The 21,564-nt window shown below is 38.4% G+C and overlaps 1 long non-coding RNA gene across 1 annotated transcript; it reads right to left on the bottom strand.

Moving 5' to 3' along the window:
* Window positions 1-16,856: 16,856 nt before the first annotated feature.
* On the bottom strand, window positions 16,857-17,262 carry LOC145804175 (uncharacterized). The gene is made up of 2 exons (XR_014345800.1): window positions 17,122-17,262; window positions 16,857-17,042 (listed from the first exon to the last, which is right to left on the bottom strand). It is a non-coding gene; the product is annotated as an uncharacterized LOC145804175 (long non-coding RNA).
* Between the last annotated feature and the right edge of the window lie 4,302 nt (window positions 17,263-21,564).

Here is a 21,564-nt window from a genome sequence, read left to right as displayed (position 1 = left end):
AGAATGAGAATTCCTTTCAGCATAGATTGGCTCGAGATAAACAGCCTATGCAAAATAATGGACAAACTAATGGTCAAATTAGTAATCAAAATAATGAGAGGTCATCACCTGTGCCTCAGTCATGGTATGAAGCTCCTTCGAGACCACTGGCAAATCAAAATGTACCATTGCCCACCTGCGAAACCATACAAATTGGTGGATCTAGGCCAGCACAAGAGAATGGTATGAGGATGTTTTCAAATCCTATGTTCAAAGCCATACCTGGCACATGGGGTTTCACTAATCTTGTGTTTGAATTTGCACCCGGGGGGTTGGAAGGATTTCTTGCAATTGGAAGAGAAACAACACATGTTCCTCCTCCTGTAGCACCTTTCGTAAGGTCTTTCCCAGGACAGATTCCAAGAGGTCAGCCATACCTCCAACAGCAACCAATACAATAAGGACTGCCAATCTTGAATATACCTATATATGGACCAAGAGGCCCTCAGGCACTTGGAGTTCCTTCAAATCCTATGTTTGTTCCTCCAGTAGTAGTCTAACTAGCACAAAATACGATTCCTAGGGACCAAATTGCTGATATTGCTAGGGAAATGTGTGGACCTATGGCTCCAAACTTCGGTGTACAAAAAACCTTACCCAGAATGGGTAGATAGGGTACATGAATATCCAAGGGGGTTTAGAATACTGGACTTTGCCCTTTTTTTATGGAAATGAAAATCAATCAACAGTAGAACACATTGTTAGGTTTACAAGCCAGTGTAATGAGTTCACTACTAACGATTACATAAAACTGAGACTTTTTCCAAACTTTCTATATAGCGACCCCGGTCTTTTCCCATTTGATTATTGTATCCGGACTGTTCCGTAGATTCTGTCATTGTATAATTGTTGTTGTTGTTGTTCCTTATTTTCTCTTTTGGAATTATAGGATGTGTTGGGCAGGTTTGTTCAGGTTGGTTGGGTTTAGAAACCAAGTGTTGCTGTCCAGAATTTTGGTTATTCGCTCGAGCGAGGAGTTTGTCGCTCGAGCGAGATGTTGTTTTGGTTCTTCGCTCGAGCCGGGGTTTGGTAGTTCGAGCGAGAGTTTGCGTCTGGGTTGGACCTGTAGCTTTGCATTCTTGGCTCGAGCGAGCTTTTCTTCGCTCGAGCGAGTTAGTTTGTTCTTCGCTCGAGCAATAGTTCCTTCGCTCGAGCGTGAGTCTGGTTTCAGACCTGAGGGTTTGAGTTCTTCGCTCAATCGAGCTTTCTTTCGCTCGAGCGAGCTTTTGGGTTGTTGGCTCGAGCAAGGCTTCCTTGGCTCGAGCGTAGATTCTCTGTGTCTGGTCGCTCGAGCGACCAAGTCTTCGCTCGAGCGAGCCTGTCCAGTTTAAATACACAGCAGCGGGATTTGATCAGTCTTTTTCATATTCTTTTGATTCCAAACCCTAGGTTCGACCTCTCTCTCTCCCTACTCACCTTCTCTCTTAGGTTTGATCTGTTTAGAGAGTGTTTCAACCCTAGTTGCTTTATTAAAAAGATAGAGGGAGTCAAGAGCTTTCATTTAATCTGAACATTTGGCAATTTGGAGCATTTTGGTCTTTGGGCACTCATCTCTGTCTTCACCATTTGGGTTGTTTTCTCTGAGGTAGGGATTTCCTACTCCAATTTATAGGTTACGTTCTAAGCTTTGGTATTTTAATATGTTGGGAATACTTTGGTAAATTTTGGGAAAAACCCTAGTTGAATTATTGAATTGATTTGTATAAGTAATTCATGGAATTGGGAAAAGATGATTAAATTCATGGAATTGGGGAATTCATTGATTAAATGGCATAATTGGATAATTTGTATCATTTGTCTATTGAATTGTGGACATAGTTATTTTCATTTTAGAAATAACTGTTTTGGGCTATCGGTGGAGGATAGTCGTGATTGTTGTAGACATTGCATGTGGATTAGGATTAACTGAAACTAATCACATTGGTTAAGTCATAAATTTTGACTATTGCATTGATAGAGAATAAGTGTATTGATTGAGCATTGCATTTGCATACATTGTTTTGTGTGTGGGAGGAGATAGGGGATGTACTCCACGGTTTAGGGGAAGATAGGGGATAGACCTCTAAACCGGATCTTGTTTGGGAGGAGATAGGGGATGGACTCCATTAGCATCACTTTTATGTGTGCTTATTTATATAGAAGTGTTTTATTGATACAGCACTAAAATGTGTATCAATCTGGAAGTATGAAGTGTTTTGATTTATTTGAGCTTGAGTCTCATTTGTTTGTTGATATTGGAAGGATGTGAATACGATATATGTAATTCACTGTTGTAAGTTTGGCCAGGTTCTGAGCCATGTTGATAAAACTGGGAAGTAAAACGTATCTTAGACAATAGTGTCATGAGGCTGTAAAATGAAGTAATTGATTATCCTGGTTAACCATCTGTTGAATGCTATTGCTTTATTCGTTACTTATATGTGGTTTAGTATATTTCTACTGGGCTGTGGCTCACCCTTTATGGGAACATCATTTTCAGGTTCAGGGGATAAGCTACCTCCAAGGACTTAGCTTGGAAGGACTTGGATTCTGAAGACTATTTTTCTGTTGTTTGCTTTTATTTGTTAGTACATGTAAAAACTCAAGCCTAGGGCTTTTCTTGTATTGAGTTAGAACTCGTGTTTTTGTATCCAAGTGTTGGCTTGGAAAGATGTAAGCTTGTAGGGCATTTTATTCGATTATTTAGTAATACTCTGATGAATGAATTAATAAAATGTCTTCTTTAAATAATGCATGTCGATGATATATAATGGGTTAATTTTGAGGGCGTTACAACTTGGTATCAGAGCGTACCGGGTTTGAATACTTTGGGTACGTGGGAAGTGATTAGTATCACATTGGGTTCGTCTCGTTTGATAGAGACTTAGTGTAATGTTATATGCTTACGTGATAACGTGTTTATGTGATTATGTGAGTATGGAATGTAGTTTCTAGGATGTTGATTGGACCCTTGAGTTTCTAGTAGTCTTGTTGGAAAGGCACTTGATCACTGCTGCTTCCAACCGGAACTATAGTAACGCATTGGGACTATCATTATCCGGGAATGAAATTCGTAGGTGCTTATGTGATTATGTGCTTACGTGGAATGAATTATTGTTGTCCATTGTATTAGGACGCGAGTGTTTAGCTTCAGCACATTTATTAATGTGCTAATGTCTTTGTTTCCTTTATTAGGATGTCAGGACGAGGACGGAGTGAGCTTAGTAGTTTACTTGCTAACCTTTCGATTAGTGAGGATGAGGAGACACTGATTGTGTTGCCAAGGGTGGTTTGTGAGTACTCGGACGTCTTTCCTGAGGATCTTGTTGGTTTGCCACCGCATCGGGAGATTGAGTTCTCCATTGACCTAGTGCCAGGCACAGCACCGATTTCTATGGCACCTTATCGTTTGCCCCAGCCGAGTTAGTTGAGTTGAAGATTCAGCTCCAGGAGTTATTAGACAAGGGTTTTATACGTCCTAGTGTTTCGCCGTGGGGAGCACCGGCCCTCTTTGTTAAAAAGAAAGGAGGTGCTTTGAGACTTTGTATAGATTACCGGAAGTTGAATCGGGCTACGGTCAAGAATAAGTATCCTATGCCCCATATAAATGACCTGTTTGACCAGTTGAAGGGTTCCCGTTGTTTCTCTAAGATAGACTTGAGATCGGGTTACCACCAGTTGAGGGTTAGGGAAGAGGATATTTCGAAGACGGCATTCCGTACGCGGTATGGCCATTATGAGTTTCTGGTGATGCCATTCGGACTCACCAATGCACCGGCAGTCTTTATGGACTTGATGAACCGGATTTTCCGGGAATTCTTGGATCGGTTTGTAGTCGTTTTTGTGGACGACATCCTTATCTATTCGCCTTCTGAGGAGGAGCACGAGGCACACTTGAGGGTGGTACTTGAGTTACTTAGAGCCCATAGGCTGTATGCCAAGTTTGGGAAGTGTGAGTTCTGGCTGAGAGAAGTCAAATTCTTAGGCCATGTGGTATCCGGTGAAGGAGTGTCTGTTGATACATCCAAGGTAGAGGCAGTGCAGGATTGGGCACAACCTAAGAGTGTATTTGAGATCCGCAGTTTTCTGGGATTAGCTGGGTATTACCGTCGGTTTGTGAAAGATTTCTCCAGGTTAGCATCACCGTTGACTAGGCTGACTCGGAAGGGAGTCAAATTTGTATGGAGTGAGACTTGTGAAAAGTTGTTTCGGGAGTTGAAAGTTAGACTGACTACCGCTCCAGTATTGATTATTCCAGAGAGAGGGTTGGGTTATGCAGTCTATTGTGACGCCTCACGAGAGGGTCTGGGTTGTGTGTTAATGCAAGAGGGGAAAGTAGTTGCCTATGGCTCACGTCAGTTGAAAATTCACGAGCAGAATTACCCTACGCATGATCTAGAGTTAGCAGCTGTGATATTTGCCTTGAAGATTTGGAGGCATTATCTTTATGGTGAGAGGTTCGAGGTGTTCTCGGATCATAAGAGTCTGAAGTATTTGTTTACACAGAAAGACTTGAACTTGAGGCAGAGGAGGTGGATAGAATTTATAGAGGATTATGACTTTGAGTTGCATTATCATCCGGGAAAGGCCGATGTGGTGGCCGATGCCCTTAGCAGGAAACCTGTTGGTGACATAGCTAGTATTGCCATCCGAGAATGGGAGATGTTGGGTGCACTTGGGGAGTTTGATTTACTTCTGGGCGAATCCGTTGAGGCTGCGGCCTTGTTTTCTGTTATTGCACAGCCTTCACTTGTGATTCGAGTGTTAGAGGCTCAGAGAGGTGACTTTGAGGTAGAATCTCTCCGTGAGAAGATTTCCGGTGGGAAGGTTGAGAAGGGTTTGACGGTGTATTCCGACCTGAGTGTGAGATACCGAGACCGTCTGTTTGTGCCGGAGTCTTTCCGAGAGGAGGTACTCCGAGAGTTTCATCATTCACGCCTTGCGGTGCATCCGGGAGGCACTAAGATGTATCGGGATTTGGGTCGTCAGTTTTGGTGGCGGGGTATGAAGAGAGATGTGGCAGCTTTCGTATCTAAGTGCCTTACTTGCCAGCAAGTGAAGGCCGAGCATCAGAGGCCAGCGGGTTTGTTGCAACCCTTGCCTATTGCCGAGTGGAAGTGGGAGCATGTCACTATGGACTTCGTTGTAGGTCTTCCGAGGACTCAACGGGGTAGTGATGCTATTTGGGTGGTTATAGACCGGTTGACTAAGTCAGCGCACTTTATTTCTATGCGCGTGAGAGATTCGGTAGATCATCTTGCCGACTTGTATATTCGGGACATAGTGAGATTGCACGGGGTCCCAGTGACGATCGTCTCAGATAGAGATCCTCGTTTTACTGCCAGGTTGTGGCAGAGTTTGCAGAGTGCCTTAGGCACTAAGTTGACCTTTAGCACGGCTTATCATCCTCAGACTGACGGACAGTCCGAGCGTACTATTCAGATACTTGAGGATATGCTTCGGGGTTGTGTTCTAGACTTTAGTGGGTCGTGGGAGAGGCACTTGCTGTTGGTGGAGTTTGCCTACAACAACAGTTTCCAGTCTAGTATCGGTATGGCACCATTTGAGGCCTTGTATGGCCGACCGTGTAAATCTCCTGTGTGTTGGGCCGAGGTGGGTGATGCACCTCTGTTGGGTCCAGAGTTGGTGAGGGAAACGACGGAGAAAGTTGAGCTTATCCGTAAGAGGCTTGTTACAGCACAGAGTCGTCAGAAATCGTATGCCGACCGTAGGAGGAGACCTTTGGTGTTTGAGGTGGGTGATCATGTCTTTCTGAAGATATCACCTAGACGGGGTTTGATGAGGTTTGGGAAGAGTGGGAAGTTGTCCCCTCGGTTCATTGGTCCGTTTGAGATCCTTGAGAGGATTGGCGAGGCTGCTTATCGTTTAGCTTTGCCGCCGCAGTTGTCCGGAGTACATGACGTGTTTCATGTGAGTATGCTTCGGAAGTATGAGCCGGATCCATCACATGTGTTGGATTGGACCGATTTAGTAGTTGATGAGGATGTCTCGTATGAGGAGAGACCGATTCGAGTCTTGGATAAGCGGGATCAAGTTTTGCGAGGCAAGACCATCCCTTTGGTCAAAGTTTTGTGGAAACACCACGGAGTGGAGGAAGCCACTTGGGAACGTGAATTGGAAGTCCGCGAGAAATATCTGGACATGTTTGTTGATTTGTAATCTTATAATTAGATTCTGTTATATTGTTGAACTTAAGAGCTTTACATATGTCTTAAGTTGTAAAACATTGAGTATGTTTTGGTAAATGGGTGTATCTTGAAACTTGTTTCGTTATAGAAGATTAGTGTAACATTGTATATGTTGATTACATTGTTGGATGTGTTATATATATCATGCAATTGAATATGATATGGAAATTGTTAACATTGAAAGGAATAATGCATAATAGTGGTGCAGGTTGAAATATATGTTGTTTTATATATATTGTGGGATGCCTCTTGATAAAGAGATGAAGTGACCAGTATTGGGTCAAGTTGTTTATTATTGTTATATACTATCTTTGGGTATTGAGAAAAACCTGTTTTCAAATTTGTGCCTAATTTCGGGGACGAAATTCTTTGAAGGGGGGGAGGTTATAGCGACCCCGGTCTTTTCCCATTTGATTATTGTATCCGGACTGTTCCGTAGATTCTGTCATTGTATAATTGTTGTTGTTGTTGTTCCTTATTTTCTCTTTTGGAATTATAGGATGTGTTGGGCAGGTTTGTTCAGGTTGGTTGGGTTTAGAAACCAAGTGTTGCTGTCCAGAATTTTGGTTATTCGCTCGAGCGAGGAGTTTGTCGCTCGAGCGAGATGTTGTTTTGGTTCTTCGCTCGAGCCGGGGTTTGGTAGCTCAAGCGAGAGTTTGCGTCTGGGTTGGACCTGTAGCTTTGCATTCTTGGCTCGAGCGAGCTTTTCTTCGCTCGAGCGAGTTAGTTTGTTCTTCGCTCAAGCAATAGTTCCTTCGCTCGAGCGTGAGTCTGGTTTCAGACCTGAGGGTTTGAGTTCTTCGCTCGATCGAGCTTTCTTTCGCTCGAGCGAGCTTTTGGGTTGTTGGCTCGAGCAAGGCTTCCTTGGCTCGAGCGTAGATTCTCATTGTCTGGTCGCTCGAGCGACCAAGTCTTCGCTCGAGCCAGCCTGTCCAGTTTAAATACACAGCAGCGGGATTTGATCAGTCTTTTTCATATTCTTTTGATTCCAAACCCTAGGTTCGACCTCTCTCTCTCCCTACTCACCTTCTCTCTTAGGTTTGATCTGTTTAGAGAGTGTTTCAACCCTAGTTGCTTTATTAAAAAGATAGAGGGAGTCAAGAGCTTTCATTTAATCTGAACATTTGGCAATTTGGAGCATTTTGGTCTTTGGGCACTCATCTCTGTCTTCACCATTTGGGTTGTTTTCTCTGAGGTAGGGATTTCCTACTCCAATTTATAGGTTACGTTCTAAGTTTTGGTATTTTAATATGTTGGGAATACTTTGGTAAATTTTGGGAAAAACCCTAGTTGAATTATTGAATTGATTTGTATAAGTAATTCATGGAATTGGGAAAAGATGATTAAATTCATGGAATTGGGGAATTCATTGATTAAATGGCATAATTGGATAATTTGTATCATTTGTCTATTGAATTGTGGACATAGTTATTTTCATTTTAGAAATAACTGTTTTGGGCTATCGGTGGAGGATAGTCGTGATTGTTGTAGACATTGCATGTGGATTAGGATTAACTGAAACTAATCACATTGGTTAAGTCATAAATTTTGACTATTGCATTGATAGAGAATAAGTGTATTGATTGAGCATTGCATTTGCATACATTGTTTTGTGTGTGGGAGGAGATAGGGGATGTACTCCACGGTTTAGGGGAAGATAGGGGATGGACCTCTAAACCGGATCTTGTTTGGGAGGAGATAGGGGATGGACTCCATTAGCATCACTTTTATGTGTGCTTATTTATATAGAAGTGTTTTATTGATACAGCACTAAAATGTGTATCAATCTGGAAGTATGAAGTGTTTTGATTTATTTGAGCTTAAGTCTCATTTGTTTGTTGATATTGGAAGGATGTGAATACGATATATGTAATTCACTGTTGTAAGTTTGGCCAGGTTCTGAGCCATGTTGATAAAACTGGGAAGAAAACGTATCTTAGACAATAGTGTCATGAGGCTGTAAAATGAAGTAATTGATTATCCTGGTTAACCATCTGTTGAATGCTATTGCTTTATTCGTTACTTATATGTGGTTTAGTATATTTCTACTGGGTTGTGGCTCACCCTTTATGGGAACATCATTTTCAGGTTCAGGGGATAAGCTACCTCCAAGGACTTAGCTTGGAAGGACTTGGATTCTGAAGACTATTTTTCTGTTGTTTGCTTTTATTTGTTAGTACATGTAAAAACTCAAGCCTAGGGCTTTTCTTGTATTGAGTTAGAACTCGTGTTTTTGTATCCAAGTGTTGGCTTGGAAAGATGTAAGCCTGTAGGGCATTTTATTCGATTATTTAGTAATACTCTGATGAATGAATTAATAAAATGTCTTCTTTAAATAATGCATGTCGATGATATATAATGGGTTAATTTTGAGGGCGTTACACTCTAACTGGAGCAGCTTTCGCATGCATGGCATATAAACCTTATACCTAGCTCTATCCAAACCTGGCAACAAATAGAGGAAGTATTTCATGCCCAATTTTTCCAAATAGAGCCTAAGGTTTTTATGGCAGACTTGACAAGGTTGAGCCAAAGGCCTGATGAAAAGGCTGCTCAATTTATTGTCAGATTTAAAAGGACACGAAACAAATGTAGGGTCATGTTACTTGAGCCTGAATTTGTAAGATTGGCTCAAAATGGGTTGGAATTTAAGCTTCGAAAGATTGATTCAATTGGGTTTCAAGACTTGGTAGAATTAACCTATAAATTGTCTAGATATGAAGCTTTACTTGAAGAAGAACAAGATCAAAACAATGCATCATATAAGACCTATTATAGGGACCGTAACTATGAAATCAATGCAGCAGAGATCATAGGAAAAGAACCTATGACATGTGAAGCATTAATTCAGCAAGACACTGTAATAGACCAGCAGTTTAAAAAGAAAGACCTTCATAGGAAAATATTATTTTGACTTAACAAAAGCAGATGACATTTTTGATTATTTGCTTGTAGCAAATTTCCTAAAGTTACCAAAGGGTGTTGAGATCCCTACTCCTGAAGAACTTAAAGGAAAACTGTACTGTAAATGGCACAATTCTTAGTCTCATCCAACTAAAAACTGTATTGTTTTTCGAGACAAGATCCAAGAACAGATTCGGAAGGGAAGGCTAAAGTTTTCAACCAAGACTGAGAAAGCCATGTGAATTGACACCAACCCGTTTCCAGAGATTCGGGAGGCTACAGCCAATGTTGGCATGCTAGATTTCCAAAATCTATCCTTGAAGGAATTGAAGGAAGTCATTGTGTAGATGTATATGGCTAGCCAGGCTGTCTTCAAGAAGGACACCAGAAGTTTACCCACTAGTGGACAAAACTCTGCAGGCCAAAGTGATGGCTTTAGTGAAGAGATACTAAATGATGACTCCCTCGAAGTAGCTGTAGTGTAGAGGATGTGTCCCAGGTGCAAGATGTGTTACAAGTGGCTAAAAGGGCTCCTAGTTGATGGGAAGCAGTATTATAAAGAGGTACAGAAAGACCAAATAGCCAGCACCTACAACAAAAGGCCATACCCAACTGGCCCTAGATAGCATTCATCCTTGGTTATCCCACCAGACACCAAGATGCAATCAAAAGGAAAGAGGCCCTTGCATGAAACCAGGCCACCTAACTATTACAGGGTGGGCAATCAGCCTGAAGGGAAGCCTAAGTTTGGCTTAAAACAGGGAACTAGGCCTAGTGGTTGGCCTTCAAGAGTTGCTTTGAAGCCAGTTATGAAGACATGAGTAGCAGGCTCAACAGCAAGAGCAGTGGGTTCATAGGTCCCTGGGGTTCCAGATTGGTTTGTCATGCAGAACTAGCCTAAAGTAATATCTGCCCAAAGCAGGACTGTCGGAGACAAGGAAAAAATGATCAAGCCCCCTTTGGTGGCTTCAAACAATTGGGTTCTACTAAAAAAACCCATAAACAAGGGAATCAGATATGGTTCCTGTAATTTATAGGTCCCAAAGGAGGAAGATACAGTGAAGACACACCCAGTATCAGAGGGACCTGAAAGAAGATGGAGAAAGTACTTCTTTGGCACAGTTAAAAGGCCAAGTAGAAGAAGGAGAAGGTTCAAGGTCTGCTCCTAAGATCAAAAAGGGTGCCAGTAGAGAAAAGTTGGCCAAAGTTCATGCTGACATGAAAGCCAAAGAAAAATCCATCCTAGCAGGTCTTGAAAAGGCCTTGATGGAAAGTAATAATGAGACAGAAGGAGAAATTGAACTAGGCCAAGAGAAGGAGTTGGTTGAAGATAAGATATTCGAAGCCTTCATGGCTGAACAGACCTTCCTGGTCGAAAAGCCAACAGAAGTAGATCCTAAACAAGCTGCTTTGAAGGAACCCACCAATACTGAGGTACCAAAGTACAACATGGAGAATGCCTCCCAAGCTTTAGAGCAAACCCATATGGAAGGAGAGCAATCACAGCCAGTGGTACAGTTTGGCTCATTTCCTCTAGTGCCATTAAATATGGTTTATGTGCTGCTACGGGAATTCTAAGCTGAGAAGGAAAACCAAGAAGGTCAGGAAAATGACCCCATCCCAGTTTCAAGTGAAGAATCACAGGCCAACATGGTTCAAGATGAGTCAGAAGTAGCTAAGCCAATGGAAACTGATGAAGAAAGTGAGGAGGTGAGCATTAACCTCTCATATCCTTTCGAGTACCCTACAATATCTATGACTCAGTACGTTAAGCCCCTATAAATCAAGGTTGACTTCGATGGGATACAAATGAACAGGGTGTTAGTGGACAATGGGGTGGCAGTAAACCTGCTTCCGAGGTCCTCTTTGAAGAAGTTGGGGAAAAGAAACCCTAGGTTGATCCCAACAAGTACAACCATTGCTGGTTTTGCTGAAGATAAGCAGATGGCTCAGGGTATTTTGCCCATCAACTTGAGTGTGAGAACCAGAGATTGCATGATGACATTCTTTGTTATAGATAGCAATGCCAAGTACAATGCTTTTCTTGGCAGGGATTGGATTCACACCAACAAATGTGTGCCTTCCTCTCTACATTAGAAAATGGTGATAGCACTATGCAATGGGGAGACAGAGGAGATCAATGTAGATCTGCAGACCTTTTTTGCTTGTGCTAATTTTGCAGAGGCCAAGCTATACATTGAAGGAGTGGTACCACTCAGTGTGCTAAGGAAGTCTGATGGAACAACCAAAGTGACAGTTGATAAGGAAGTAGCACACCTGAAACATCTAGTACAGGAGAGTACTGATGAAGAGTTCACCACCAAAAATGACAATAATGCCTGGTTGTAGACAAGAAGATCAAGACCAAGAAGCCAGACCCTTGGCTTTAATCAAATTTTCAGCATTGGACGTAAAGTCAATAGTCCAAAAGGTGCAGGAACAAGAGAGAGAAGCCATGGTGATTGGCTGTAATCAGGAGCAACAAAAGGCCAGATTTTTGGCTCTTGGTAATTATTGTGCATTGGACATTGAAACAAAAGTCCAGGAGCTACAGGAAAAAGACGCTTTATGGATAGATTTTGTCTATGAATAAGAGAGTAATGATGTAGAACCAGAAAGGAGAGAGGTAAACCAAACAAAAATGTTGCTTTGAAGACAAAAGAATTTAAGGGGAATCATCAGTGAGTATCCAAATGCAAGACCCCTTGGAGGAAATCAACCTAGGTGAAGGTTCAACTTAACAACATACTTATATCAGTGCTTGGTTAGATCCTAATGATAGGGACCAGTTATTGGTTTTCCTGAAACAATATAAGAATTGTTTTGCTTGGTCTTATAATGAACCGCATGGATTAGACAAATCATTGGTGGAACATAGGCTCCCTGTGAAGCCTAATTTCAGGCCACACAAGCAAAAGCCAAAATGGATGAGTCCTGAAGTGGTTCAAAAGGTGAAAGAGGAGATTGTTAGGCTCTTAAAAGCAGGCTTCATTAGAACAACCAGGTATGTTGAATGGTTGTCTAATATTGTGTCTGTGGTCAAGAAGAACGGCAAAACGAGGGTATGCATCGATTTTAAAAACCTAAATTTGGCAACTCTAAAAGATGAATATCCCATGCCTATAGTTGACTTGTTGGTGGATAGCTCAGCAGAACACAAGATTTTGTCCATAATAGATGGGCATTCTAGTTATAACAGATCTATATAGCATTTTCATTCTACAAAATGACCACCACTGCAACAGCCCTTCTACTGAGTTTGGCATCGCCCACTGAAAACCCCACCACTTCATAATCTTAGACCATAGCAACTAGGCAAATGGACAAAAAAGTAAGATATGGTTGACAGTTTCCACCTCATTTTGACAGAACACACAACACACTTTAGCAGCCTCATCTAAGATCCCAATTCTCTGAAGGAAGCTAGATGTTTTCACCTTGCCTAACCAAGCTAACCACCCAAAGAATTTTACTTTTGGTGGTGCACAATTGTTCAATACTTCCCTTGTCAATTTCCTATCAGGCCCCAATAATGACTCACAACTTTTATACCCTGAAGCAACAGAATACATCCCTAAAGGATCAGCTCACCACTTCTATACATCAGACCTGAAGACCCTCACTACTGGTACATTCCTGAGTAAATTATGTAATTGACTGACCTCCTCCTCTTCCTAGGCCAACAGAGATCTCCTAAAATCCAAAGTCCAGTTTTGAAGCCCTCCTCTACTGGTAAAAAAAATCAGAAACTACTCCATCTTTAGTAGTGGATAGAGAAAAGAGTTTGGGAAATTCATCCTTGAGACACAACTCCCTTGCCCATTTATCCCTCCGAAATTGAGCTCTCCGACCATTCCCCAAATCAATTGCAAATTTTTCAAGGTAAAAATTGTGTAAGACAGGTTTAGACGGAACTGCACTAATTATGTCAGACCAAATTTTTGAGCCTCTGACGCTCCCTTCCAAATATGGCAGCCATCTTCCACGCCCCATGTTATACTTTGAACATATAACTTCCTTCCACAAAGACTTATTCTCTGCCCCAAATCTCCACCACCATTTCAGCAGTAGGCACTTATTCATATCAGTGATTCTTCTGATTCCCAAACCTCCCAATTGGTAATAGTGTCCCAACTAACCATGTGAACTTTCCTTCTAAGGTCTGATCCTCCCCCCCCCCCCTCCCAAAGAATATTAGCTTGAATTTTATCAATTTCGTTTGCCACCCCGACTAGTATTTTGAACAGTGACAAATAGTAAGTTGGCAAGTTGCTCATGACAGATTTAAGTAAGGTCAGCCTCCCAGCAAACGAAAGCAACCTTCTCTTCCATGTGGATAATTTTTGCTTAAATTTGTCCAAGACTGGCTTCCAAGTGCTTAACCTACCAAGATTAGCTCCTAGAGGTAACCTAAGGTACTTTAAAGGCAAGCCCTGATGTCCACAATTTAGTCTAGATGCAAAACTATATAGCAGTCCCTCCTTCACTCCAATGCCAACAATCACACTCTTATGATAGTTAATCTTCAGCCCCGAAAGAATTTCAAAACACCTGAGAATTTTTTTAATGGTCACCACTTCCACCCACTCAGATTCACAAAACAGTATTGTGTCATCGGCAAATTGCAAATGTGTTACTCTTACCCCATCATTGCCAATGACAGCTCCTTGGATTAAACCCATTTCCTTGGCTCTATCAAACAAAATATTCAACCCCTTAGCCACTATATTGAATAGGAAAGGTGATAGTGGGTCGCCTTGCTGTAGACCACACTGTAGGCAAAATTCTGAAGTTGATGAACCATTCACTAGAACCGACACTTTTATGGAGGTTACATAGGTTTTCATCAATTTCTCCCATCTATCTCCAAATCCAAAATTGGATAACATATTGAATAAGAATTCTCAATTGACTGAATCATATGCCTTCACAAAATCTAGTTTCAACACCAAACCTTGTTTGATTTTCTCCACCCATCAACTATCTCGTTTGCAATAAGGATCCCATCTAGAATATTCCTTCGCCCCAGAAATGCTGATTGAGCCTCGCTAATTATCTGTGGCATCACTTGTTTCGTCCAATTTGACAAAACTTTAGGCAGAATTTTGTACAAGGAGCTAATAAGACTTATGAGCCTATATTCGCTCAAGCTTGATGGGCTATCCACTTTTGGGATTAGAGCAATAAAAGAGCTATTTAAACTAGAAACCAGTGTAGCATTTTGGTGAAAATCTCGAAAGAAATGCATCACCTCAGGTTTGACTATTCCCCAACATTTCTTAAAGAAGACCAAATTAAATCCATTAGGCCCAGGTGCTTTGTTGCCTTCACAGCTCTTGATAACATTTCTAACTTCCTTCTCTAAAAACTCTGCTTCCAACATATGCGCTGCTTAGCTTCCTCCAATATATTTGAACTAGTCGGATAATTTAGGCCAAATGGCCCACATTTCAGAGAAGTGATTCATGAAGTGAGTCATCATCACATGTCTAACCTCCATGGGTTCCTCAACCATTAAACCATTCACCATCACTGAACACAAAGAGTTCCTGCTATTTCTGTTACAAGCCATTATGTGAAAATACCTTGTATTTGTATCTCCTTTTAAGGCCCAATTCATTCTTGACTTTTGTAGCCACGTCCATTCCAGCATTTTATTTAGTCTCCAAATTTCCCCCATTAGTTCTCTTCTTCTAGCTTGTTCGTTCTCCAGAAGTGCTCTTTCATCAGCAATTAGTTCAATAGCATGGGCTTCCTCTTCAACAGCTTTGAGCTTAAATGCAATCTTCCCAAAAACTTCAATATTCCACACTTTTAATCTTTGTTTCAAGGCTTCAAACTTCTTAAGACATTGATAACCAGCCCAATCCTCCACCTGAAGTTCTGACCAAGTTTCATCCACTAAGGATACAAACTTCAATATTCCACACTTTTAGGGCTTGTTTGGTTTGTATTTGAGAAACATGTTTTGAGATAAAAAGTATGAAAATTTGTTTGGTTTGGTTTTTTTTCAAAAGATGTTTTGAAAAATTATTTTGAGAGAGAGTTTTGGAAAAAGTGATTGATTTGATGTGTATGAGAGAGAGATTTTTTTGGAAAACTTGTAAACCAAACAAGTTTTGGAAAAAAAAATTTGGAAAAATTTGTTTGGTTTGATTACTTTTGAAAACTTATTTGTAGAGAATGTTTTCCAAAATTTTTTGAGAAACACAAACCAAACAAGGCCTTAATCTTTTGTTGTTGTAATTTTACTTCTATTTTGGTTTTTTTATCAACAAATCTTTTTTTGTTGATCAAAAAAAAAAAAAAAGTCTTCCTGCCATGTTTTAGAAAGAGTTGAGCTTTGTTTGCTTAGCTTTCATGTTAAAAGCATCCTCTATAAAGTGATGTGCTACCAATGCCGTTGTAAAACATTTTATAAATGAATGATTGTTTGACAAGATAATATTTATTGTTGCTGTTACATTTTTTAGCCAAGTATGGATTTCGTACAAAGGTAATTAACATTGGCAAATATTGTCTCCTTTTTTACTTATTGTTATTATGATTTCCCACCCTCCCCCCCCCCCCCCCAAAAGTTTTTCCTCATAGGTCTCATGAATGATTTTGAGGAAAGATCAAAGTTTTGCTTAATATGTCAATGTTAAGGACACCAAGAAGGCGAGAAAGAAGAATTCGGTGTTGGACAAAGTTTTATGATGGGAATGATTTCGATTCTTCCAAATATTCAAATGAAAACCAGTAGCAGAGCAAAACCAATTCTCTCGACACGACACGGCCTTAAAGTTACAGGTTGCTCTCTCTTTTTTTCTCTATTTTTCTTTGTTCAGTTTCATGTATGTCTTCGTGATATAGATTTTCATTATTTGTTTCCTGTGTTTCTACAATTAACGTGATTGGATTCGTTCCTTCAAAAAAAACATAAATGGTGAAATGTTTTTGACTTGAATACTCTTTAACCTCTTGCAATGCTTATATAGACGAAGAAAGTGAACAAAACCAGAACAAAACTGTAATAATTGGGATAAGATCAATATCCATATTTGATTATGGTGAAAGTGAAACAATGGATGAATTTGATTTTGACTTGACTGTATAAATTCTCAAATAAGGTTACACTACTACAAATATAGATAAAGATCACACTTTTTTGGTGTGATGTATGTTTTTTAATCACACCTTTTAAGTTTTATTAAAGTGTGGTCTTTAGGAGTGTGATTAAAAATGGTCATTTTTAATCACACTTTTTAAGTGTCATTAAAAAATGCTTTCATCACATCTTTTAAGTGTGATTAATAATATTTAGATCACACCTTTTAAGTGTGATTAAAAACATTTAGATCACACCTTTTAAGTGTGGTTAAAAACATTTAGATTACACCTTTTAAGTGTGATTAAAAACTTTAGTTCACACCTTTTAAGTGTGATTAAAAACTTTAGATCATACCTTTTAAGTGTGATTAAAAACATTTAGATCACACATTTTAAGTGTGATTAAAAATATTTAGATCACACCTTTTAAGTGTGGTTAAAAACATTTAGATCACACCTTTTAAGTGTGATTAAAAACTTTAGATCACACCTTTTAAGTGTGATTAATAACTAATAAAACCTGTAATAAAAACAAAAATTGACATATTTAAAGAATAATCAATGTTATTTTTGCACGCGCATTTGAATAATGTAATACACACTATATACTATATTTTGAATCACAACCACATATTGAATGAAATAATATCATATATTTCATAAATGAAAGTTAAATGTTTAAAAGTATATACAAAGAAATTAATAAAAAAAAAATTAACTGTGATTACATACATTAAAAAATAAAAAATAAAAAACTTGAAAAAAGTAAGTTCTTGAATTCTTTGACCATATTTTGCATCTCTCCAAGAAATTTCTGACCTGAAAAATAAAAAAACAAATTAATTTAAAAACCGCCAGAAGCATATGAATAAACTTACTAATTAATTTATAAACTTACATTTAGATCACACCAAAAATAATGTAATTTATCCAGTTGTTAAACTGCCCCAATCCTTTCCCCACAGCCACCAAAAATGACATAATTATTTTGATTCTCCACACAAATAGTATAAAGCTACAAAAGATATTGATACCCTTGTAGAAGCCAAGATAAGTCATCAAGGCATGAATGATTTCAAACTTTCTTAAGCTAGAATAATTTAATAATAAAACAAAAAAGTGATCTAAAACTCAAGATATGCACTTGTAGAAAATGACAATATTATTTGAGAAACAAGACATTTAATAAAAGATTAGATACTAAGCACGACACAACAAACAGAGTAGGGGTAATATGTATACATCCACTCACTTATAGATCAATGTATTGTGCTAGTCTAAAACAATACAGTCTACACCATTCAAGTTTTTTCGGTGTCACTTATAGATCCACTCACTTCTCTCAACAAACAGTGCTTTCATTATATACATAAGTCCATTAGTCTATACAACAAACTTAAGCATCATCCTAACCACAAACGCTACTACATATAAAGGTAAATTTCACAAGGCAACAAACAGTGCTTCATTATTTCATACAACAAACAGAGTAGTTCTTAGGCATTAGGCAAAGAGCATTTCACTAATGCATTGTAAGACCAGGATTGATATCAATATCAATATCTTCAATCTTCATCCTAGTAGGTAATTCCCAATCAAATGAGTAAAAAAGATTAGCAAGTGCAAGATCTACTGTTGTAACTCTCAGATTGATTTCACAATGCTCTTCGACCAGATCTAAATGGAATTAGTCTAAAGTCCTCTAAAATCAATATCACCAGTTTTGAGTGGTAATCGAACGACGAGTGACCAAAAATAAACAAATTGAAGCACAAATACAAACACAGAGAGGGATCTAACAGTTTTGTATGGCGTCAAAGCTTATCAAAAGGGTGACCCAAAATAGGCTTTTTGATTTTTTTAGTAACTTTTAGGCTTTTAAGCTAAAACATTGACATGCCAAACGAGGCCTAAATATAAGTCTAGCCACCAGAGGAGTTAGAAAAATAATCTACATGGAAAATACATTATCTTCACTGAAGTAAATAATAAGAATAAGAATAATAATTTAAAAAATAAAAAACCAAATTCTTAGCTTTGACCTGCCAGTTAACTGGGTCACAGCATGAAGTATCTATGTGCTCATGTGTAGTTAAGCTGAGGCTGAGTATACATTTGCATTGAAAACTAAGAATGAAGTGCAATGATTTCATGAGGCCTTGGGCTTTAGGGCAAATTATTGGATTTAGTCAAGATGCCAATGGTGGTGGATGACAAGCAATAAACTCATTCAACCTAGTAAAGGGCTATGCTCTGAGAGTCCAGAGGATTCTTTGGATTTGGAAAACCAAATTAGAAACCTTCCCAGTAGTCCTGTTCTTTGTTTTGAAGTTTTCTTCTTCCTCAAAAGCAAAATATCACTACCTACCTACCAAGGAAGGTGATATGTACCATTCTTAATTCATATCAACAAACTAAAGAAAAATGTAAGGTCATGAGAAGTTATGTAAACTCCAATGTAAGTAACAGCACTAAAGGTCTCGAACTGTCAAAAAATTGTATGATAATCAACATCATTACAAGAAAGCAAGTAAAAATTGGCCTACGGAAAAAAGGATTTCAAATTCTGGGGAAACCTGGAATCTATTGGAGTACACAAGAAATCTGAGAAATGAACAAATCTAGAAAGAATAAATAATGAATATACCTGTTAAGCTTTGTAGGGATTGCTCAATCTCCCAGCAAGCCATTACTGCTTCCATTGCATGCACACGAACATGTTGTTGCAGTTGTTCTTTTAAAAGAACAGAGCAAGAGTACATAATGTGTCTACATTATAAGAGGAAGATATATGAAAAATAAGATACATTTAAAAAAAAACTTTCCTTTTGAATGTAGAACATGTTTATGTATCAAAATAAGTCTTAAAATAATATAATGCAGTCATTTTATGACCATGACAGTTGCTCAAAGAAATTAGCAAATGAAAATTTTTGAAACCTTATAAGCGTATTGATGGTTACTTGTATTCTTGATGGAAGGAAAAAGGCCTTGGCTTTAGTCCCATACCCTTTCCCGTTACTTTTTAGGGGTAGGGGATCTCGGGTTGGTTCCATTTAAAAAAACTTTCGTTTTGAATGTAGAACATGTTTATGTATCAAAATAAGTCTTAAAATAATATAATGCAGTCGTTTTATGACCACGATAGTTGCTCAAAGAAATTAGTAAATGGAAATTTTTGAAGCCTTGTAAGCGTATTGATGGTTACTTGTATTCTTGCAAGAATTTAGGTTTTATAATCCATAGAATATATTATTTTGACAAATATTAAAATGGCTCCCAAGCATGAAGCAAAGTTCATCAGGACTTGTAAAAAGATCGGCCAATCATCATGTGAAGCGTCAAGGAGTCTGCATCGTGCTTGGTGTTTTCTGTTGACACAAGAATTTTTTGCAGATTTATTTTTACAAAATGATTCATAATTCCACCATGTCAACTAAAGATCCCAAAAGGCCTGACATAGAATGACAAAAAGAAAAGTAGTGGGAAGTTGGATATCCTAATATTTCCTCCCAAATAGCAGTCCACTATTTGATCATTTAGGCAACTTAACTGTAAAACACCGGAGAACTAGATTTATTTCCAGAGAAATGGGTGCATAAATTCTTTCTGACCAAATTTTAGTATTCAATCTCATGTGTACTGAAAAAAATGAGAATAAACTTCTCTTTTTTTTTTATTTATTCATTGACCAGTTCTGAAGGGAAGAGGAATCATATGTTCAAACAGTACATAAGCAAAACCCAGTGGAATGAAGAACTGTAATTCCACACAATTCATTATATTTAGCTCCCAAAAAATCAATTAAGAACCTAAACATAATATAGTAGTCTGCATAAAGTTCTGTTTATATTCAGGTTTCAGGAACTGCTTTCGTGGATTTATATGACAGATTTGTGATTAGGCAGAATGAGAAAATATTATATGGCTCTAATGTCATGACAAAAACATGAGCACCATAGAGCTTGAGAACACCAAGTGATCTGCAAGACTCAGTGTCTCAGAATATGCTCAAGTATCTGCCACCAAATACTGACTTTGGCATTCAAAAAAAGTGAAATCGGATAATTGAAAGAACTAAAACAACTCCTTAACAAGGCACATTAGATTCCAAATTATGTTCTCATTTTGCATACCATCACTATCCATCTTTAAGGCAAGATTATCACTTCTAAACAAGTTTCAATCATAATACACTAGTTTAATACCTTGCAGAAGATGAAAGTTATGACTCGGTCATTCCTGAAATTGTAACCTTGGAAGTTTCCATATCATTGAGATCAATAAAGATCACTCATTACTGTTCTAGTATATAGTTTGAAATTGAGAGCAGATTCAATCCTTTGTGCACACAATCCAATTTTCCTCTGCTGGGGATTTATCATAAAATACTATTTAGTGCAAAACTACCACAGGGAAAAATAGAAGAACTCTTCTACTACCACATCCATGAGTTATTCATATGAAATATATCCATATAAAATTCATCCACCCATGCAGAATAGTAGTTTTATCTCTAGGAAAGTTTCTTCCTACAAATTTATAGGTACAAAAAATGAGAAACCTTATTATTATCAGGAAATTCTGCTTTCAAGTTCTTTAACCTCTTTCCATTTAATTGACAGGGTTGCAGGATGTATGCCGCTATGTTTACACAATATAGCTGATGTACAAGTGTAGACTCTTGTCAGTGACGAAACACCTTTCATGACTCTCAATTAAAGCACTCAAACCTCGGAGAAATAAATTAATTAATTAACTAAAAATCCAAAATGTATGGCATTAAGAAAATTTTACTACCATTCAATCCAAATTCTCTAGATGTGGGAACCAATTCAAGCTCTTGTAGAATTTCCAATAGAGAAAACTCAAATTCATCCACAAGAGCCTAAGAATTGAAGCAGTTTTAATTCAACAACACAAAATAGTTAACTAATGCATTTAGTTGTACTACCTTCTTAAGGAAACTAAAACCCTAAAATTGGAGTTAATCAATGAGTTCATGTTTTTCCACATACTCGTCGTACACCAAACCTAATCATTATTAAAATGCCTTTATTCTCATTGTTAATAGGTCTACAGTTTGAAATGTCCAATTAAGATGCGACGCAGAGAGACAATAATGTGTTTGGTTATCTTGGAAACGACTTTACTTGGAAATGACTTTAAAGCAACAGAATCATCTAGTAGCATATGCTGATCATCTTTGACAGTAAAAAATATTTAATGAAATTGTTGCTTCAACTTTCAGATTCATTGAAAATGATCTTGGCTTTGAGTCACATCATCATCACTTTCTACATCTTTTAATTTTGTGAATGCATTACACTCTTAAAACTTT

Source organism: Camellia sinensis, chromosome 12, assembly GCF_055761805.1.
Source record: "Camellia sinensis isolate YWXY chromosome 12, ASM5576180v1, whole genome shotgun sequence".
Classification (NCBI taxonomy): domain Eukaryota; kingdom Viridiplantae; phylum Streptophyta; class Magnoliopsida; order Ericales; family Theaceae; genus Camellia; species Camellia sinensis.
The sequence above is the reverse complement of the archived record's forward strand: the minus strand, read 5'-3'. Positions and strand labels throughout refer to the sequence as shown.